Source organism: Amblyomma americanum, unplaced genomic scaffold, assembly GCF_052857255.1.
Source record: "Amblyomma americanum isolate KBUSLIRL-KWMA unplaced genomic scaffold, ASM5285725v1 scaffold_70, whole genome shotgun sequence".
NCBI lineage: Eukaryota > Metazoa > Arthropoda > Arachnida > Ixodida > Ixodidae > Amblyomma > Amblyomma americanum.
Window position 1 is genome coordinate 359,269 of NW_027526542.1, and position 21,871 is coordinate 381,139.

The 21,871-nt window shown below is 47.5% G+C and overlaps 1 long non-coding RNA gene across 1 annotated transcript in view; it reads left to right on the top strand.

Moving 5' to 3' along the window:
• The first annotated feature begins 383 nt into the window (after nucleotides 1-383).
• LOC144112355 (uncharacterized) overlaps nucleotides 384-21,871 on the top strand; it is a 47,200-nt gene continuing 25,712 nt past the window's right edge. The window contains exons 1-2 of the long non-coding RNA XR_013310232.1: nucleotides 384-440; nucleotides 21,523-21,610. This is a non-coding gene — a long non-coding RNA (uncharacterized LOC144112355). The remainder of the gene's footprint in view (nucleotides 441-21,522; nucleotides 21,611-21,871) is intronic.

The following is a 21,871-nucleotide window of genomic DNA, read 5'->3' on the forward strand; positions in this document are numbered from 1 at the left end:
CGAAATTTGAATAGCATGAAGGATGGGAAAGTGAAATTTTTGTTGGGCGACCGTACAGAGGGCTGCATAGCAAGGCAAAGAAACACAATCGATCAAGAAGAAGCCGTTAGCCTGCATGTGAATTTATTATAACAGCAGTCATAAGTTTAAAGGGGAAACACATTGCAGCGATGGAAAAGCAAAGTATTCACCTCCTGCTATGTTTGAACTTAGTTTGCTCATGCCGATTTAATAAATGCTTGTGGTATAGAATCCTTCCATCACAAAACTGTTGAGCATGCAGAATCCTTGACATCAAGAACAGTTTATTCATATGGAGCTGATTGATTTCATTACTGTGCGCGAAGCTGGTTTAACAGTATATAAGGACGTCGATTACTTGGCAAGATCATGGCAAGAGCGCAAGGTTCGTCATATCGCCCGTTCCGTATCCGATTCAAGTAAGCATGTGTAAATTATTATTTTGTATGCAAAATTTTATCACTGTTCTCTTCTAATGGTGAAATTATTCTGCCCCGCTAAACACTCTTTTGCCCCAAATAGCCTGCACTCCTTAAAAACACAATGAAAGCTCCTCACATTGGCAGCGCTGTGCAAACTGTATGGCAAAAATTATAAAGTTTTCATGTTCAAAGAAGAACATGTTTAAGGCACATTAATGCGGCGGGATATATAGATCACTTGTCATTAACTGGTAAATTTAGGGAAGCAACGGCAGATTTTGTATAAGAACCATCGTTTTGGCATCATTGCATATATAAAGCTTTTTATATACAATAGCACACAACTAAACAGGCTGCCACCGTTGCGAGAAAGTTAGGAGATGAATATATGGCGCGCTGTGGCCAGGAGAAATGCGTTTCTAGGTCTTCTTCTGACCGCCGCGGTGGCTCAGTGTTAAGGGCGCTCGGCTACTGATCCGGGGTTTTTCTTGTTCGAACCCGACCGAGGCGGCTGCGTTTCGATGGAGGCGAAACGCAAAAGCACCCGTGTGTTGTGCGATGTCAGTGCACGTTAACTATCGGCGGGTGGTCGATTATTCCGGAACCCTCCACTACGGCTCCTCTTTCTTCATTTCTTCTCTCAGTCCCTCCTTTATCCTTTCCCATACGGCGCTGTTCAGGTGTCCGCCCATATGTGTGACAGATTCTGCGCCATTTCCTTTGCCAAATAGCCCATTCAAGCCAATTCAATTTTTTTTCTCACGTATGAGGTGGCTTTTTGCGGACGGCGCTTGCTAATTTGCCTTTCCATGCGCATAGGGAAATGACGCGAATGCATCCAGCTGATATGCCACACAATAAATGCTGCCGCTCGTGTCCAGTGACACGAGACATCTAGTGTTTTCCGCTGAAGCGCTGCATGGGACTAAAATTAGAAATTCGCCTTGCACGTCGCAATATTAGAACACCTACCCTTAAACAGGAGACGAAAAGGATACAGCAAGGTGCTTGACTGCAGGACTACTGCAATTTCATTATTCACTAAACTTCGCATAGCGGCAAAACTTTGGAAGGCAATGCGATGTTGAATGTTCATTGTCTGCCTAAAAAAATGCGGTTCCTGAGCAAACATAGAAACCAATTCGTAAAATAGAAAATGCGCGATGCCAGCTGCCATGATGCGTTTCTTCCTTTTTATTGGTCTTACGTGCGACTGAGAACAGAATCTGCTTAAAAAATTGTTTGGAGCAAAATAAGATTTGTAGATACACTCTAGTCATAGGGCTTTGTTATCATAGATAAAAGAAGCAATGTATGCCACATTGCACGGTATACTCTTTTTGCAGAATCTCCATGCTTCGATACTATATCTGTTCGTGCGTTAGGCAGAGGGCAGTCGTTTGAAGTCAGTTCTTTCATTTTAATCTTCCCGGATAATATCTTAGAGGAAGCACTCGTTGAAAATTTCCTATGGCTACAAGCTCACTGTTCCCATTTACTAATTCTTTGCTATCTTCCCTTGATTCTGTTTAGGTGAGCCTTGATTGTATATTGCATTATGGTATGCGCAGGTATAGGTCGTAACAAATTAAATGCTGCTCCTCATATATGTTCTCAAAGGCAAGCCGAATTTGAAAGGGAAGTGAAGACTTTTTATAGCAAATCTATTCGATATATCTTCACAGCAGGCAACCAGCATACCATAACATGTACGAGTAGATTTCAAATCTTGTCGTGTAGGGTAGTTTTGCACCGTGTTGTGGTGTCACTTTTGTGACTTTGAGTTTCGTATCGTTATTTACAAATAAATATTTTATTGGTTTTAATAAACGTTTTCACTACTGCTTCCTTTCATGCGAGAAAAGTTTGACCAGCATAGTTCTGAGAAAGCGCATTGCACTCGGTGGATCGAAAGCGGCCTGCAGGGGCTTCCTAAGGGAGCATTTCGGAGCGCGGTTATGGCTTCAATGACGTGGGCAAGCCAATTAAATCTTGCTAGACAATGGGCTGACATCTTTTACAGCCCTGCAGCGACTATGAACATACGACGTGTCGAGCCTGAAAGCGGCACATGCCGTGGGTGGTGGCTACTTCGGCAGCACATTTTTTTATAAAAGCACTGAACTCTGAATAATACCGCATTGAGCTTTTTCCCACATTTGTTGCAATACCCCGCCAGGGGTTGATGTTTTTGGTTATTACGTGATAGCGTTAAGGGCGCCGTTCAGCGAACAAACCGCCATATATTGCTTTGGCGTGTGTAGAATTCGGGATAGGTCGAGAGGGTATGAGCATAACGAACATTTAGAACTTATATTAAACTGCTTGCAGTTCTCAATGTCAGAAAGTGGCGATTTGTGGAGCGCCAGGCATCGATTATCAGATATCTCCTCGAACACCACGCAGTCTTCACCCGAAGGAATCTGCGGCTGTTGAGTTACTTTAAAATAATCTGAGTGTCAAAGGCGTCTCTTATTCGGGGGGGGGGGGGTGATTTTATTCCCACTGCTTTACTCACTAATTCGCAAACGTCCTGTAGACGCTCATCTATATTTTCCAGTATGTAGCTTGTATTGAATGGCTCTCCTAGTGCAACATCTCCTTCCTTGAGCTGAAGTCTCTTCACATTGCATTTTATCCTCCGGAGATGATTTTAGGTTTCCACATCGCCAGAAGTTCAAGCGAGTGTTAGTCGCTTTAGCTGTGGTGCAGTTATTGATGGACACTGCCACGAAGAACAGAGTGTTACTACATACCCGAGCCGTTCTTTTTGCAAGCCACGGCGCCGTTATATCGTTCCATAAAAAATTAAGTCTTGCAGTGATTTTCGCCTTGTAGCGCTTTCCGCAATGCTTGCACGGACTCTCATCCGCAGTCGTTGTTCACCCTCACTCTTTGCGCTCACGATTCCTCATTCTAGATTCATTTAGTCAATACAGTCAATTTATAATACAGTCAGTTTATAAAATATTGCCGCACTTAGTTTAGCCATCACGCTACCGGCTCCCCCGTGCGGTCTGTCTTCGACCTTTGTCGCGCGCCGGACTTCGTCCTCTTCTGCTCGGTGCTAGGCCCGGCCGGCTATGCTCGGCGCAGTGTGCTCGCCAGGTACTGTTCTGCCAGGGATTGAACGTCCTACCGGCGTCCGTGACATTTTTGGTGGAGGTGCGGGGTACGATCTATGTACGAAGAGGTCCCAGGAACCTCCAGCGCTCAGCCACACCCCCTGGACACGACACCTGTCCACAAGTCAAGCCGCCGCTTGAAAGGCTTAGCTCCCGAGTACAATCCCCTCGCCGCGCCATCCCGCAAGATGACCTCTACGGTGGCCAGCCAGACCTTCCAGCAAACTGTGAGTCCGCCACCGCTGCTTCTTCATTCGCCTCGTATGCCCGCGCCGTTTCATGGTGACAAGTTTGAAGATGTGGAGGACTGGTTGGACGGGTATGACAGGGTCTCTGAATTTAATCTGTGGGACGAGGACCGCAAGCTTCGGAACGTCTACTTTGCCCTCCAGGACGCCGCCAAGACGTGGTTCGAAAACCACGAGTCGCCATCCACACCTGGCAAGACTTCCGGCGCCAGTTGCTGGATACGTTCAGCAGCAACGAGCGGAGGGAGCGTGCTGAATTGGCCCTGCAATCGAGAGCGCAGCAGCCAAACGAGAGCGTGGCGATGTTCGTGGAGGACATGACCCGGTTTTTCAACCGCGCTGATCCTTCGATGTCGGAAGCCAAGAAGGTGCGCCATTTGAGGCGGGGCGTCAAGGAGCAATTGTTCGCTGGGCTCGTGCGCGATCCTCCGGCTACAGCCGCCGATTTTGCAAAGGAGGCGGCAGGCATGGAGCGCGCCCTGCAGCAGCGGTTTCCGCACTACGGCCGTTCCTCAAACATCACTGCTGTGGAGTGCTACATGCCGAGGCCCGGGGATGAGAACACCTCCCTCCGAGAGCTCATCAGGAGCATCGTTCGCGAAGAGCTGCAGAAGCTTCGCTCTGTGGAGCAGCCTCCTAGTGTCACCGCCATCTCGGAGGCTGTCCGTGACGAGATACACCGCACGGTGCAGCCCACTCCACCGCCGCCACCGCCAGCGCCCTATGTGATGACATACAGCGAGACATTGCGAAGTCCTGCGCCACCACCGCCGGCGTCCTACTCTCCTGCCCCTACCGCGCCGTCCCACCGCTTCCCGCATACGACAGCGCTGCCAGACGGCCGCCCACCCGTCACGAAGGCAAACATGTGGCGAACGCCGAACAACACGCCCCTGTGCGTCCATTGCGGCGAAGCAGGCCACATCCGTCGTCACTGCCCGTACCGCCGGATTGGCCTGCGCGACTTTTCGCCCGACGCACCCCGGCCGCGCTATGGTGAACGACCCCACGAGATCGATCAGTACCTAGCGGCCAACGTCCCACCTGTACCCACTGCCCAACGTCAGTCCAGGTCACCGTCGCCTCGACGGTTTTCTTCACCAGTTCGCCAGTCCTACGTCCGGCAGTCCTCCAGCCCGCGCCGGGAAAACTGAGGGCGGCGACCCCCGGAGGTAGGGCCGCCGTCACCGGACATAATGACGAACATCCTCCGCTCACCGAAGTTAGCATGCGACCCGACCTCCGACCCCACGCCGCGACGACCTTTCGACGCCCAGAGACGCCTTCTTCGCTTGACGCCTCAATTGGACAATCTGAATGACCCTTAAGTCCGACGACTTTTTGACGAACGGAGACGCCTCCGCTTGACGCCCCAACCCGACCGCGAGAACGATCCCCTAGTCCGACCTCCCTCACACAGCGTTTTTCTAACGGTGACCAAGCTTCGGCTGAAATCTCGGTCATCGTTGATGGCCGCCGCGTGACTGCTCTCGTAGATACCGGCGCCGATTTCTCCGTCATGAGTCGTGGTCTGACGCTTGTCCTGAGGAAAGTCCTGACACCTTGGCCTGGAACACACATCCGGACAGCTGGAGGCCATCTGGTGACACCGCTTGGCGTCTGCACCGCTAGAATGGAGATTCGTGGTGTCACCTTCACTGCCTGCTTCGCTGTGCTGGCTCATTGCTCGAAGGACCTCATCCTCGGGTTAGATTTTCTTCGGGAACACGGTGCGATAATCAACCTCCGCGAACTTGTGACGTTCTCACCTCATTGTGCCATAGTCGACAGCAGCGAGCCCGACAGGCCTGTTTTTCGCGTGTCTGATGACAATGTCACGCTACCACCACGCTCCAGTTTGTTTATTACGGTGGAATGCTCCAACCCACGCACTCCTCACGGGGTTGCGGAAGGTAACCTGTCGTTACTGCTGAGTCAACAAGTCTGCGTTGCGCGGGGTGTTACTTCCCTCCGCGGACTGCGAACGCAGCTTTTTGTTACGAACTTTAGCGCCGAATACCGCCACTTGCCGCAAGCAACCGCCATAGCCTATTTCGATGAAATTAGTGACTCAGTCTCTCACTGCGCCTGCTCCCTCAACGATACCCATGCATCGACGTCTGACGCCCCCGTTATGACTGACGTGAACCCCGACCTAACCGCCGATCAGAAACACCGCCTCCACATGATCCTCGACTCTTTTCGTGACAACTCTCACCACGTTCGGTGCCTGGGATTCTGTTAACACCAACACGTGGCTCCCCCTCACTTTCAGGCATCGAGTCGATGCCTTTCCAGAGGGGAGGGGCAATGCCGCACTTAGTTTAGCCATCACGCTACCGGCTCCCCCGTGCGGTCTGTCTTCGACCTTTGTCGCGCGCCGGACTTCGTCCTCTTCTGCTCGGTGCTAGGCCCTGCCGGCTACGCTCTGCGCAGTGTGCTCGCCAGGTACTGTTCTGCCAGGGATTGAACGTCCTACCGGCGTCCGTGACAATATCCTGGTTGTATAAAATTGCGGTCCACGACACACCAATACAAAATGCTTTTACCGGGTGCGCTAGCGCCCACAGATTAGGAAGTTGACTATTTCAACGCTTACATTGCGACCCACGGCCCAATTTTTACTGATGTTACTCTTTTATTACAAAGCGGTAGTAGCTTTATTGCGTTGTCAAGGATATTCTGCAGGAAAATAATGACTAACCCGTGCGGCCAAAGCTTCTGCTCCTTTTTGATTTTTGAGTAAAGGAAATGGCGGCGTAATTGTCTATAACCTCGGTGGAAACTCGAACCGTGCAGTAGTGGAAGTGCTGAATGTGGGAGTGAAAAAGAAAGAGATAAGTAGGTGGCTAATAGCACATAGTGTTAGCATCTGAAACGCCCTACGTTGCTCGACCTTACCTGCTTTACCCTGACGCGTTTGAGGGAGATGGCGCTGCTTTAGTTCCTCAACGAGCTTTAGCTGGGCCCGCGAGGAGGAGCTGCAAGGGAAGCAGCGATGTTGCTTGGAGTATGGGGTGGGCTAAGGACTAATAATTGATGCTCGATTCTCCGCGAATTGCAAATATATACCGTTGGCGACGTCATGGAAAACATGTAAGCGCGAACGAGAGGAGAAATTGGTGGATGAAAAAGACGTTCTATGTGGTGAACAGCGGTTCGCAGTGCAGATAAACTCGGCGCTCGAGAAGGACGGTCGACGTAGTTTCGTGTACGAAGATGACGCCGGCCTAATCTCTGTGAACCTACCACAGTGAGCTGTAGCTATGATGCGCGACTCGTTGATGAGCCCGGAGGTTCCATTGCTACCACTGCCAATCAGCAGGCGCGTGATCGCCTTCCCATACGACAGCCGAGCGTCGACCACGGACAAGCAGCGAGAAGAGGAACTACTTCTCAGGCTACGGCTCATTGCACAGATTATCCTTCATTTTTTTTCATGCATAATGTAAATGTTCAAGTCAAAATAAGAGTTTTCCATTTGGATGAACAACCTAAAAATGCGTTTAAAGCACTGACTTCTCCGCGAGGTGCTTTGTGCTCAAAATAACTTGATTCGTTTTGAAAATGCTGCTTTCGAACAGAAGGAAAATGACAGACACCAACAAATTATATGCATGCAAATCTACTCAACAGTGCAGTTATTGGAAAGGTTATGGTTGAAACATGCAGGATACGTATAATATACCGGCTGTCAATGATATTCGCTCTAAGAGAGGGAGGAGGTTGTGACCGCAGGAATGTATTGCACAGTGTGAAGCACTGTGCAGTGCAGTATTGCGATACTGTTCACGCACAAGACGAACAAACAAGTGCCAAGACGGGCCTTAACTCTCTGTATGGTGAGCTTAGCGCATTGTGCAGAAAAGAATTGTGCTTTTCGACTCCGCGAAAAGAGCTCTAGCAAAGGAGCGCCCATTTGTTTTGCTATACATAAATATTACCACAGGGAGCTGCTCTTGTTCAGTGCACTATGCTCTGCAATAACTCTGCTTATGAACCTGGAAACAGCAGCAGCGGCGAGCAAAATTTGCCCTAAATCAGAAGTCCACTGCTTCTGGGCGCTTACTTCAGAGCAGGTTGGACCTTGCATGCTGCTCATTGTCTGAATACATTCACAAAGACCGCATGGATGCTCTGATCGAGCAGTAAACGCTCGCAAAGGAGGCATTGTCAGTGATTTATACCTTAGTCAACAGTTAAACCCAGAGGTGCGACATGATTCCACTGAAAGCTCTGAGTGACAGCGCGGTCGGCTCATTTGACGGGGAAATGACCACTAGAGACCATCCCGCCAATTCTGCGCTGGCTGCTATATGCGACTCTACATGTGTGCTTTTAACTGCTGTTTAAATCCTATGAGTAGTAGGCTTCATTAAGAACCTGAGCGTTATGAGTTGAAGTGCGCGATTACTTTGTACTTTGGTGGAGCCTGCGGGTCTTGCAAAGAGGTGCTGTTTTCGACATTCCTCAAGAAAAAATGCACAACTTGCCTGGAAACGTACGGCGTTCTGTAGTCAGCTAACTGAGCGGAGAGTAATTCTATCCTGGCGGTGTCAGAAAGACGCGCTCATGATAGCCCTAAGATCAGATCTATGCGTCCCGCAAGGGCACCTTAAGTCTCAAAGAGATGGTGCTTAGCGCCACCACGGATCAATATCAGCCCCCATACCGAAGCTGTAATCTGGACCATGGCGATAGGCTGTAAGGTGACGGTTAGAAATCAAGAACGGGGGTTGTCGGGGACATGGTCAAGCCCCGGCCGACGGGCTCCGCATCTGTATACCAGGTGGGTGGCTTCCGAGACTTTCTGGTGTCTCCAAAGGTGAAGCACAAGGGACAGAATAGGAACCCTTAATCCATACATGCCGCATTGATTCTCAATTTCATTCTAAAAAAATTCAATCGCAACCCTGAACGGTACCGCACCGAATGAATCGAAGTTCCAACTACGAAATCTCCGGAAAATTTGCGAGACCAAGACGTAACATCCCTTCGCAGCGTCACTATTCAGCGTAAAGTGAAGAAAAAACATCTCTCATCTTGGTAACATTCGGCAGCACTCGCTTGCCCGAGTCCGTCCGGGTTTCATTCATTAGGTGCCTAGTGCACCCATAGATCCCTAACCATAGGAGATGTTTCAAATGCCAAAGGTATAGCCATGGCAGCAAGACATGTAGAGGCAAAGAGACCTGTGGCAAATGTGCCGAAACCGAACATGATACAGACAACTGCCAAGAAACTGAAACAATATGTGCAAATTGCAAAAAGTCCACGCGCAGCCTACTCACAAACCTGTGAAGTGTTCAAGAAAGGAATGTAAATAATAAGTCTGACGAGAAAATATATCGTACTCTGAGGCACGAAAAAAGTTCAATGAACAGGCATCTAGGTCATATGTTGACGCCTTGCGTAGGGGTGCCGAGCGGCGTCCGGTGATAGTGGGCACACAGTACACCATTGCCGATGTGTGCCAATCACTCAATAGAAGCGGGCCCTCATAGCGGCGATACGTGTTACTAATATATCTGCAAAGGGCATATTCAACGCCTCTGTCGAAGAGAAAAAGCTACGGAGATGAAGCACTGCAAACGATTGAAGATGTCGGCGTCCGTTCGAAACGAGTCGTCTGTCTCACTTCAAGCAGTTAACGTAGCCCCATTTACTGTGCCCCTGAACGTTGGCGGTGTCCTGCTCACACTGGAGCTCGACAGCGGCGCAGCCGTATCCGTTATTTCATGGCACGAATTCAAGAGGCTGTTTCCACGTAAGCAACATCAGTCAGCTTCATTAAAGCTGCGCACATATAATTGGGCCTTGCTGACTACCAGACCGTGGAGCTGACCCTATACATCGTGGACGCCTCAGGACTAGTACTTCTCGGCAGAGAATGGTTGCAAGCCATTCGGCAGGATTGAAAGAACCTGGTTTTTTTGAAGCAGTTTAGCCATTCTCGAGAGAAATCAAGGTTCTGGCAACAAAAGCTGGAAACCCTGCTAGGCAGTCATTCCGAACCTTTAAAGGATGAGTTTGGCACAATCACGGAACAGCGGGCCTTCCTTGTCCTTTGCGAAGGGTCGCATCAGAAGTTTGAAAAGGCATGAATCGTTCCATTTGCTCTACAAGGTGCAGTAGAAGCTTAACTTGCGAAAATGAAGAATCTTCGCATCATAAAGCCTGAGGCTACCAGCGCCTACGCGACGCCCTTGGTGCCGGTAGTGAAAAATTATGGAAGCCTTCGGCTATGTGGCGATTATAAGACCACAGTCAATCACTGTCTGGAAGTAGATCGCTACCCACTGTCACGAATAGATGACCTTCTAGCAGCTCTTGCAGGCGGAAAAGAATTCTTAAAAATTGACCTCAGTAGGGCCTACCAGCAAGTAGTTACGGCGGAGAGCTCCCGGTAGCTATTGACGCCAAACACTCACAGGGGCTTGCACACATTGAACCGCCTGACTTTCGGCATTTCGCCCGCACCAAGCGTATTTCAGAGAACCATAGATAATGTGCTGAAAGGGTTGAAAGGCGTCAGTTCCTGTCCTGACGACATTGTGGTCGCAGGCAAGACAAAGCATGAGCCCTTCCGCAATTTGGAAACAGCCTTGTCGAGATTGCTAGAACGTGGTGTCCGCACCCGGCGTGATAAGTACTCCTTCTTTCAACAAGTGATCCGTTATCGCGGCCATGTCTTCAAAGCCCACGGTGTTCGTGTAGCCCCCGAGAAGGTATTGGCACTGCTAAATGCGCCGGCCCCAAGGGACAATCAGCAACTGTAGCCATTGCTTGGGATAGTCCACTATCACGGCAAGTTTGCTCAGAGTCTCTTGACTCTGGCACACCCACTCTACAGGTTGCTGAAGCAAACAACGGAATGATCGTGGAATGAGTCCATCCAGGTTACTTTCCACTGGGTAAAAGCAGCTAGAGCTCCCCATCTATTTCTAGTTCATTATGATCCAAAACGACCACTTCAACTCGCCTGCGGCTCATCTGACTGCAGCATAGGTGTAGTACGGTATAGGAGCCGAGAATGAATGACAAATGGATCGGTGCGGCCAGTCACCTATGCATCGCGCACTTTACCATATACCGAAAATAATTAGATAGAGAACGAAGCCCTTGCCCTCGTATTCGGAGTAAAAGAGTTTATTTTCTACGTGTACGGAAGGCTCTTCACGCTTGTGTCCGACCACAAACCAATACAAGCAATTTTCGGTCAGAAAACAGCCATTCCCTCGATGGCAGCTGCGCACATACAGTGCTGGGCGGTGAAGTTGTCCGCCTACAACTACGCGCTTTAGTTCAAGAAATCTAGCGATGACACGGAAGCGGATTGCTGATCGCGGATACCGATCAACAGCAATGAAAAAGAAGCGGAAGAAGAAAGCGAGACTTCCTACTCGCTTTGTTTAAAAGCGTTGCCCGTCACAGGCCGCGACGTCGCTCGCGAAACTAGGCGTGACCCTTGGCTAAGCGAGGTACTGCGCTACAAAGTTGTTGGCTGGCCGGCGCACGTCGCCGAAATGGACTTGAAGCCTTTCTTTGAAAAGCACTTGGAGCTTACAGTTCATCACGGTTGTTTGATGCACGGCATGAGTAGTCACGCCTACAAAACATGGGGATTTCTTATTTGAAGAGTTGCATCAGGGTGACCCGAGTATCTTGAGAAGCAGAAAACTCGCGAAGAGCTACGTCCGGTGGCCGGGCATTGACATCAAGTTGGAGCAACACGTAAAGAAATGTCAACAGTGTCAGCAGCAGAGCAACGAACCGGCACCAGCTCCGCTTCAACCCAGGTCATGGCTCACTTAACCGTGGCGGAGAGTTTACTTGCACTTCGCTGGGCCCACGAAGAACAACATGTTTCTTGTCGCTGTGGACGCTCACTAAAAATGATCGGAAGTCTATGTTATGCAGAAAACTACGGCGTATCATACTATCTAGTTTCTTAGATCTATTCTCTTGTTTTGGCGTACCAGAGAACATCGTGACCGACAACGGACCACAGTTCGTTTCAGAAGAATTGAAGCGCTTCTTCAAAAGTTTTGGTGGTCGACATATTGTGAGTGCAAAGTACCATCCAAGCGCTAACGGCCTTGCTGACAGATCAGTACAATAAAAAAAAATCTGCATTGTGGACAGGACGACCCGAAGAATTCTTGCACTCCAGCTTACAAACATTCTCTCGGACGTATCGCAACACGCCGCACAAGACTAAGAGAGAAACACCAGCAAACCTTTCAGATGACAAATAACATGTGCTATGCCTTTGTAAAGAGCCGTGACACGACCATATCTAAAGAATTCAAGAACCTCAGAAACAAACTTAATAACGACCTCAAGACCACCAAGACTAACAATTACATCGAGAGCTTTTCGAAAATTCAATGTGACCAGGCAAAGTGTGCAGAGAAATGAATGTCCTTATCGCAAAAAAACTCGGTACATGATTTGAATCAAGTAATAACCTATAATGGTAAACAGAGTGAAATTTCGCCCCAGGGAAATCTGCATTCGATCCCCCCTCCCCCGGACTAAAAAAAAGTTCACCGCCTGAATACTTATACGCCTGAACAGAATTCTGAGTACAATTTCGTCAACCAGTTTGGGACAAGCAGCTTTGAGTCAATCATTTGTTTCCCTTTAAAACTGACCTAATCAATGTACGCCGGCATCCTCGACGCTATTTACCCGCGCGCACCGCGCGAGCATTCTGCGAAGCCATTTAATGTGATCGTGTCTGTGAAAAATAGTTAAAGGAAAGATAAGGGTGTGGGTAATGCCTTGACGTCTGCAAGGCAGGCCGCCAATTTAACTGATCCTATACGAGAAAAAAACAAAAATAAAGAGAATGATTACAAACTTAAGAACACATCGCACACTAAATACATAAGCGAACAACAGTGTGCCCCCACTAAACGTCATAATAGAAGGTTTGAAACAGCTAGTCAGCAGCACAGCGCCCGCACGTAATGAGTTCTATTCACACGTCTTCATTTAGAAAAGAAGGAAAAAGAACCAGCTACCACATCATCATACATTCATTAAAGTTATGCATTTTTTTACCGCTATAACACCGCTATGCTGGTATGGACCTTCTGCATGCTTGCAAACAAACAAGGTCGCGCTCTAGTCGCCAACGGGCTCGCGGTAGCCAAGAGGCAATGGAGCGGCGGCGCAGGGGAGTCGTGAGCGCCAGCGTTCAAACTTGTAGAAGCCTTTGTAATTTCTTAGAATCACAAGAGTGGTTGATGCATTGAGCTTAGGAATTTCGCTCGATGTCGAGGGTTGGCGTTGGCTACGTACGGCGTGCTCCGAGAAACAGTTCATCAGAGTGTATTGCATAAGTGATTTGCGGTAAACATGTAGCATTGCTGCCGTTTCTATCCTAAAAATTGAATACAATCGCCCCTCTGTTGCACTCTGTACAAGCTGGCGTGATCTTATTTCGAGGCAGTAGTGAGGAGGAGCGCTGGTATCATCTCGGACGAGCAAGCGTGCGTTCGCCGTCTGTTGACACACCAGCCGCGTATTGAGTTACCAGCTACAACGCTGCACTTAATCAGCTTCATCCCCATTATCTCGCTACAGTTTTCGTCCCGAAAGTTTCCGTTAGTTTACCGTTTAATGAATCCGTTGCCGAGCAACGCAGGCGCTCGAAAGACGCAGCAGCTCAGGGATAAAAATATGCCACTCCCCTGCAAACTACACGCCATAGGTAGGCTGGTTTGCATCTACTTACGGGTGCTTTATGTATCTTTGTCCTCCACTGTCGTGCAATTGAAAAGCAAACACAAAAGCGCACTGCAACCCAGTAAATGTCCGCCCGCGGCTTCCTGGCGCACAAGCTTCACGACCACGCACCTTTTCAGGTAACAATGTCATGCCATTTTTCATTGCATGACGTGTCATAATTTGTTTTGAAGGTGTCGAGTACTACGTCATAATGCCGACAAGATTCGCAGCATAAATAAAACGCACACAGAAGACACGGAAAAAACAAGACAGGACTGTGCTGCAGTCTCTTCTGTGTGCGTTTTAATTATGCTGCGAATCATGTCTGCATTATGAATAGCAACCAGCTAGCGAAATGCACCGTGCTACTTCAAGTGCTACGTTTCTAGCTAGACGTGCTTGCATGGCTCTTCGCACACGTTAAAGTACGCTGTTCTGATCATACCAACGATCCGTGCAAAATATGTGCGAATAAATTATGTATGTGACGGTAAGTATAGTCCCAAGCAAATATTAAATGCCATGAAGGCGCCTGTACATATTCCCATGACTTCCGTACATGTTAAAACATATCAAGCTATCAACAAAATAAAACGTGTTCCTTTGTCGCAAGAGAGCCAGCCGGCGCCCCTCGGACATCATAACGGCTTCGAAAGACAATTACTCGCGCAATTAAATCTGCGTTTTTTTTCTTGCGCAGCTATAAGTGTGTTGTGGTAATGTATGGGCGCTTGAGCGTAACATCTTTTCCGCTAGGAAACCTTTGCAGCATCCGCTGCGTGATAGCGCGATCGAGACTAAGACATCTCCTTTTACTGCCGCGGCCCATTGCCTATTGCGGCATTTAGATGCGCGGAACTTATCGAGACTCAATTATATCCACTTGTACCCTATTATGCGAATCTCACAGTGATGCAGATTGTCAATACATGCTACTTCGGCAGTGCACAGGCACGATGCAGTCGCGCAGTCCCGCCGGTTGCTACGGAAGGCAACGGCAGATGGAACCTGTTTTGCCTTCCGTGTGAAAGTCGTTACTGACATCTGCGCCACCGCATCTTCGTGACGTCGCGGCGTGAAGGAGGTGTATACGTTTACTTTGTGATGTGGTGTTTCGGCATAATATGTTCCTTTCCGAGAAGGAAGAAGGAACAGGAGACCAAAGAGAGGTTATTCGGAGGGATATAAAAGTAATATTATATTTGCATCTGCTCGCATTACGAAACGGGAATATAAAGAAGTGTGATCTTCGAAAGAGGAAGGCTCCGATCATAAGCTTCAACGGTGTTATACAGGCATTTCTGACTTCGTGCTTTTTTCACCAGACCAGCAGCTGTCCTTGATAGGAACCGCCTGAATCCTGTTGTCTCGCCTGTGACGACCGGTCCAGTTTCTAAGTCAGCTCATAATGTACAGGAGGATCCCCTTCACTCGATTGCAATTCAACAGCCGTGACGACAGCGCCGGCAGCGAGCATGAACATGAAGCAGTCTTGCTTTGGGCCATCCGCGCTGCGATGAATTTATTGCGTGCTTGTTGAACGGAACTTGTTTGTGGCATCAGATAAAGCTACCGCGAATCAAGATGAATTGTGTGCTTTGCGCTGTCCCAGGAGTTTTGAGCCGGCCGGCAGGCAGCTAGGGCTGCTATGCCAGCGGGCCAAAGGGGAGGGAGCGTGGCGTGCTGTGACAGTAACACTCCTTCCGGGAAGACCAGAGGGGTGCGTCCTCCTGTCAGCTCGGGCTGAACGGACATTACGGCGCAGTACCCAAAGCTAAGAGCGGACTGCGGCATACGGTTGTCGAAATAGGAGAAACCCAACACCAAACGTCATTGTATGAACACTGCTGTGGTGCTCTCCAACCCCGCTTGGGAATCGGCACTCGTCGTAGTAAGCAGCGGCAAGTGCAAAAAGTATCGAGTTCAATCTTTTAAACTCACTGACTGCCGACCTCACTCAACCTCAAACTCACGCGTGAGGTTGAGGTCTGATTTGCAGCCCTTAATCACAAAATTTCGAGCCGTCGGCGACCTCACCTCAACCACACCTCACGACTTGAGGTTTAGGTTGAGAAAAAAGCAAAAAATGACTATTACTATCGTTTATTTGATGAAACCTGTGTGGGAAAGGATAAACATTTTGTGGGAAAGGATAAACAGTGCGTTAAACAGGAAAAACGAGTGCAGCCGCATTGACAGCCTGACACTAAGCGATACAGTTCTCAAAGAGAAAGAGCACGCAGACTTCAACAGCTTTTTTACTGTTATAGGAGCCGGCAGTAAAGATTACGACGCCCCCAAAATCATCCAAATGAATTCAAATACATTATTTTGCAGTCTCTCTTACCTCAGAAGAAATAACAAGAACTAACGCTTATCCAGAGCCTCAGAAACATCTGCAGTAAAGATGCGGATGGCATCCAAATCAGACCATTTGGACTAAGTAGTGGATCTTATTGTTTTGTATTAACCCATATTTTCAACACTGCGTTGTCAACAGGCGTTTTATCCAAGACCATGAGGGTCGCGAAAGTGATAGTTACACAGAAAGGGGGAGATAGGTACAATATGAGTGATTATCGTCCAATCTCTATACAGCCATTTTTTCTAAAGGCCTATAAAAGGTAATTGAAGTCCAAGTGGATAGTTTCTCTCGCATATATAATTTAATAACAGATAGTCAGCATAGTTTCACACAAAATCTCTCAACAGAAACAGCCTCACTAATTCAAAAAAGACATAATACTAGATAAATTTGAAGAAAAAAAATTACGCTTGGCATTTAGTTAGACTTCAGCAAAGCTTTCGACCGCGTTAACCACGACTTATTGCTCACAGAATTGAAAAGATATGGTATTCGAGGACTTTCGCTACAGCTTCTATAATCTTACGTTAGCTCACGAAATCAATTTGTAGCAATTAACGAACATAAATCAAGCCCTCGAAAACTGAAAATTTGCGTTCAACGAGGCAGTATCATAAGCCCCATACTATTTTTGTACAATGTAATTGATATTGCTCAACCAATCCCCAGATGTGAATTTGTAACTTACGCCGATGACTGTAATGTGTATGAAGCAGGCCGAGATCATGTATGCTTTGCGAAGCAAGCTCCGTTTGCAATACGCTTCAATTGAGAACGGTGGCAAAGAAACAACCTGCTAATCAACTAGGCAAAAACAGAATGCCTTCTTTTCAGAGCTTGAGAGGCTTGCGTCAAGATGACAAATACTATCAGATTACGACCATTCAGTATATCTTGCGATAAATTTGTGAAAACACTTCGGGGGACATTCTCGCGAAATTGCAAAAAGCTGTTGGTATTTTAAACAGGCGCCATCACTGACTTCCAACTGGTAGCTGGTCTCCGGGTGAGCTTGCCACGCCGAGTAGAGGGCATCTCCTTAGTGACCGAGACCGAAATGCCCTCACGCTCTAAGGGTGTCTGGGAGTGCACGCAAAAATGCGCGAAGTGGTGACAGTCTACGTAAATTTGTCCGATCTTTATTTTTTATATTTCTTTTTTTCCTGTAAACAATTACTGTTCTTTGCCTTCTACCTTTGTAAGAATGAAATCTTTAGTCTAGTATGCAGTATTTAGCTTTAGAAATCGACAGGATTTTCTGTAATCTTGTGACGTGAAATATGCGAGCTGTTACTGTTGCCTTTGGGGGGATGGAGCGCTGTCAAGTTGTGCTGAAACAGCCTTTTCTCCAAGCGTCGTCTCCACTTTTTGTGTGAAATAAAAAATGCTTAAACGTTAAAAAAGGTCATTTTGAGGTTGAGGTCGACCTCATGAGGTCGAAACTTTGTGAGCTTTCCCACCTCTGGAAGTGACTGTCTTGTAACTGCCGCAATTTATCCGAAACATAGCGCTATCGCTATTTTACGCCCTCCGGAGTGGGTGTTCATATTTTGGTACTTATGCTTGAAAACAGCGACCTTCCGAGGAGGAACGCCTCGCAGAAACGAGCGATGCTTGATTTGAAGGAAAACACTTCTTTCCGGCCCCGTAAACCTTCTCGATTAGACGCGAAACGTCACTTTAAATACTTCCCATTGCGGTGTTTCGATGGCGCGAATGCTCGACGAGCACTTAAGTGAAGCTTCACATCATTTTAATGGCAAAGAGTTATGTAACAGGGCAGCAGTTATCTCGTTCACGAAGGGCGAGCCTTCAACATACTATGCAACATGAACAAGCGAAGATTATCCGTGGCGGGCAGCTGCTGACTGGACTGTTTCATCGTTTACTGAGCTGTGGCAACTAACCCGGCAGCGCTTTGTGAAGTTTAATGGCAGAAGTTTGCAAAACGTACGGAAGAAGCGATAAAGGAATGATTTAAGAAACTCCCCTGCAATGTGGCGGAACTTTTATTGGGCACACCAGCAGATGCCTAAATGACCGTTTGCGTGAGCAAAAAAAAATTATGTGAAAACTGGCGTGAAATACCATCTAGCCTTTGGTTGCCAAACATGTAGCAAGTGTCATCCAGATTTTGAGCAGTGATTGAGACATACAGAAGAGATTGAGGCCTACAACATGTTATCAAATACGGACTCGTGTGTTATTGAGCCATCAGTGCTCTTATCCGTCAAATAAATGATGTTTTTTTCTGCTAATACTGAAAGCTGCTTTTGGCAATAAGTTTTTTTTTATCCATGTTTCCCCTTTTTCTGCTTTTTCTGAATATTTTCTTTTTTGTTGCGCAACCTGGCCAAAAAAGCAGGCTGTTTTGTAATACATCGCCAGTTCTAAGCCAGCGCTCGTGCGCACGTCTCTTCTTTGCATCCGTGTCTTTTTCGTAGCATATTTTAAGCACGCAATGCACAGCGCGAAAATGCTCGGCTGCGGCGGTAGCCTAGCGCTCTCGTCCATTGGCTAGCGAAGCTGACTCTTCACGCCGCCACGGGTTTGAATAAAATCGCGACAATGTTTATTTCTGTACGGCCTGTTGCTATGCAAAGTTTCGGCAATGTCGCCCTCAAGGTTAGCCTTCACAAAAACTCGGGGAACCGGTTAGAGTTCGTAGAGTAGGGCTTTCGCTCTAAAACAGGCTGAAAGCGACACAGACTTAACGCATCTGAGTATCTTTTCCTGATTGCCCCCCTCGCTTCGTCGAAGGCCGCTGTATTGCCGTTTGTTCCACGCCCTGATGATACCGTTAAACACTATGCAGGTGTACGGAACTCTTTCTCTGCGCAACAATTATAATCCCGGCTGTTCTCGCTTTCTATCACTATTGGCTATTTCTATTGTTGTTTCTGTGAATTCTGCTTATAAGGCTTCACAAAATATTCCGTTATTAAGCACTCTGTTGGTATGCGCTCATCGGTTACTTGACAAGCAAGATAAACATCTCTATCGTTATTTTACAAATTTAATAGTACAGTAGTTGCCCGCATGCGCCAACTTAGCCATTGAATTTTCTTATGAGTTTAGTTTTCCCTGTATAACTGGTCACGGTACTTTCGCTCTTAGTTACAAACAATATCGAAGTATTGGCTCCAGCCAAAGTGTGACGTTTAACTTTCAATTTGTACCAGCCGCGGTGGCTCAGTAGTTAAGGCATCTGTCTACTGAGCCGGTGTGCCCGCGTTCGGAAAAAACTGCGGCGGCCGCGTTTCGATGGAGGCGAAACGCTAAGGCGCCCGTGTGCTGTGCGATGTCAGTGCACGTTAAATATCCCCAGGTGATAGAAATTATTCCGGACCTGCCGTGGTGGCTCAGTAGTTAAGGCATCTGTCTACTGAGCTAGAGTGCCTGGGTTCGAAAAAAACTGCGACGGCTGCTTGTCGCTGGAGGCGAAACGCAAAAAAAGACGCCCGAGTGCTGTGTGAATCCAGTGCACGGTAAAGATCAACAGGTGACCAAAAATATTCCTGAGCCCTCCACTACGGCACCTCTTTCTTCCATTCTTCTTTCACTCCCACCTTTATCCCTGGCCTTACGGCGCGGTTCGGGTATTCACCGAGGTACGCGAGACAGTTACTGCTCCATTTTCTTTCCTTAAAAACCAATTTTCGAACCCGGGAACTGATCCGGAGTTCCCGGGTTCGAACCCGACCGCGGCGGCTGCGTTTTTATGGAGGAAAAACGCTAAGGCGCCCGTGTGCTGTGCGATGTCAGTGCACGTTAAAGATCCCCAGGTGGTCGAAATTATTCCGGAGCCCTCCACTACGGCACCTCATTCTTCCTTTCTTCTTTCACTCCCTCCTTTATTCCTTCCCTTACGGCGCGGTACAGGTGTCCAGCGATATATGAGACAGATACTGCGCCATTTCCTTTCCACAAAAACCAATTATTTATTATTTATTTTATTCATTTTCTTGACCCGCCGCGGTGGCTCAGAAGTTAGGGCACTCGGTTACTGATCCGGAGTTCCCGGGTTCGAACCAGACCGCGGCGTGTTCGTTTTTATGGACGCAAAACGCTAAGGCGCGCGTGTGCTGTGCGATGTCAGTGCACGTTGAAGATCCCCAGATGGTCGAAATTATTCCGGAGCCCTCCACTACTGCATCTCTTTCTTCCTTTCTTCTTTCACTCTCTCCTTAATCCTTTCCCTTTCGGCGTGGTTCAAGTGTCCACCGATATATGAGAAAGATACCGCGCCATTTCCTTTCCCAAAAAATCAATTATTATTAATATTCATTTTGAGTTTGTTACGTTTTGATAATAGAAAATTCCCTTAATTGTTTACAAAAAATTCTAACAAATAGAGCGGAATACGAGGAATTTTAGGCGGTTAGGAACCCAAAACTCACACCAATTCCTGTATTGTGAATATTTAAAAGGTAATATCACGTTCAAGTTTTGGTTTCGTTGACCGTCGTGATTGCACGCATACGAGATGCGCACCACGCATAGGCGTTGAGGTTTTCCAGCCCTGTTGGAAATGCAGACTAAGAGCAGCCCCACAGACAAAATGCAGTGGTTCAATAATAATTTTTTTTGGGGGGGGAGGAAACGAAATGGCACAGGATCTGTCTCACTTGTCGGCGGACACCTGAACCGCGCCGTAAGGGAAATGATAAAAGAGGGAGTGAAAGAAGAAAGTAAGAAAGAGGTGCCGCAGTGGAGGGCTCCGGAAAAATTTTGACCACCTAGGTTAGCGGAAACTTCTCTGACAAGAAATTTATCAAAATCAAGAGTAAACATTCAAGGTCTCCATAACTACGACATGGAATTGCAGCTTCGTAACGTAATGTGTCACCGGTACGTATTTATCGAGAACCCAAAAAAGAACGCAAGGCCGTGTGGTGGAGGAAGACATCGGCAATATTCTATTGAAGGCTACAATAAAATCATGCAAGCAAGGCCCGCCCGAACAGGAGAACTGCATTGCTAGTAATCGTGCTGCTGAACAAGTATTTTAAAACCATCTTTCTGACACAGTGGTTGCAGCTTTCAACCACAAGTGCTTCGCTTTTTATGGGAGTACAACCACTTGCCTAGGATCCAACTGCCTAGGAAACATCCTTAGAACTGCACTCCTGAAAAAGAAAACGTAATGAAGGCTATGAATGTTCTTAATTGCACATAAAACCTTAGCGTGGAAAGCGGTGTACAACTGTAAGCAATATGAGAGGCAACAAATCTTTGGTGTAGATTTACTGATTGCTTCATAATTATGTCTCAAACCATAGTATTTTACGTTTTATAGCAAGTTTCCTTTTGCTCTACAATACCCAAAGTCTCAATTTTACTGCAAAAATAAGCCGTAATAAAGTGCTAAAAGTTTGTTGCCCCCCATATTGCTCACAGTAGCACAACTTCGGCTTCCGCTAACTAAATGCTGGAAAACTGCTGCATAACTGACGTCCAATACTATATAATTTCCTTGTGTTCTGCTAGATCTTGTGTAACTGTGAAATCTTGGCTACTTTGTTTGCATACGACCAAGCTTACAGCCCTAGAACCAACATTTTTTTTTATTTTTTTTTCTCTCGCTCAAAATTTCATTATAGGGCAGGTCGACTGAAAGCACCGCTATGACCGCAGCGAACTGCACTGCTATTCTAGTTCTCCTTGTCGGACTTTGGCTGAACATCGAAGGTGAGTTCAGCTTCTGCATAGTGCCTGGAATAGTACTGAATGCAAGAAACGCATGCTAGTAAATGCAACTATACGCATCCATCGATTAGTGCTGTTTGCACAACAACGTCCATCTCAAGGACGACACTCCTACCAAGAACCGCTGCAGTCCTGTAATCCCAAAATCCTCCTGGGGTAAATTCGGGAGGCTTTCCAGGACGAATCAATCGCTGGGAGGCTTCGTTGCCTGGAGGCATCGATCTTATGATGTAGCACGTTACG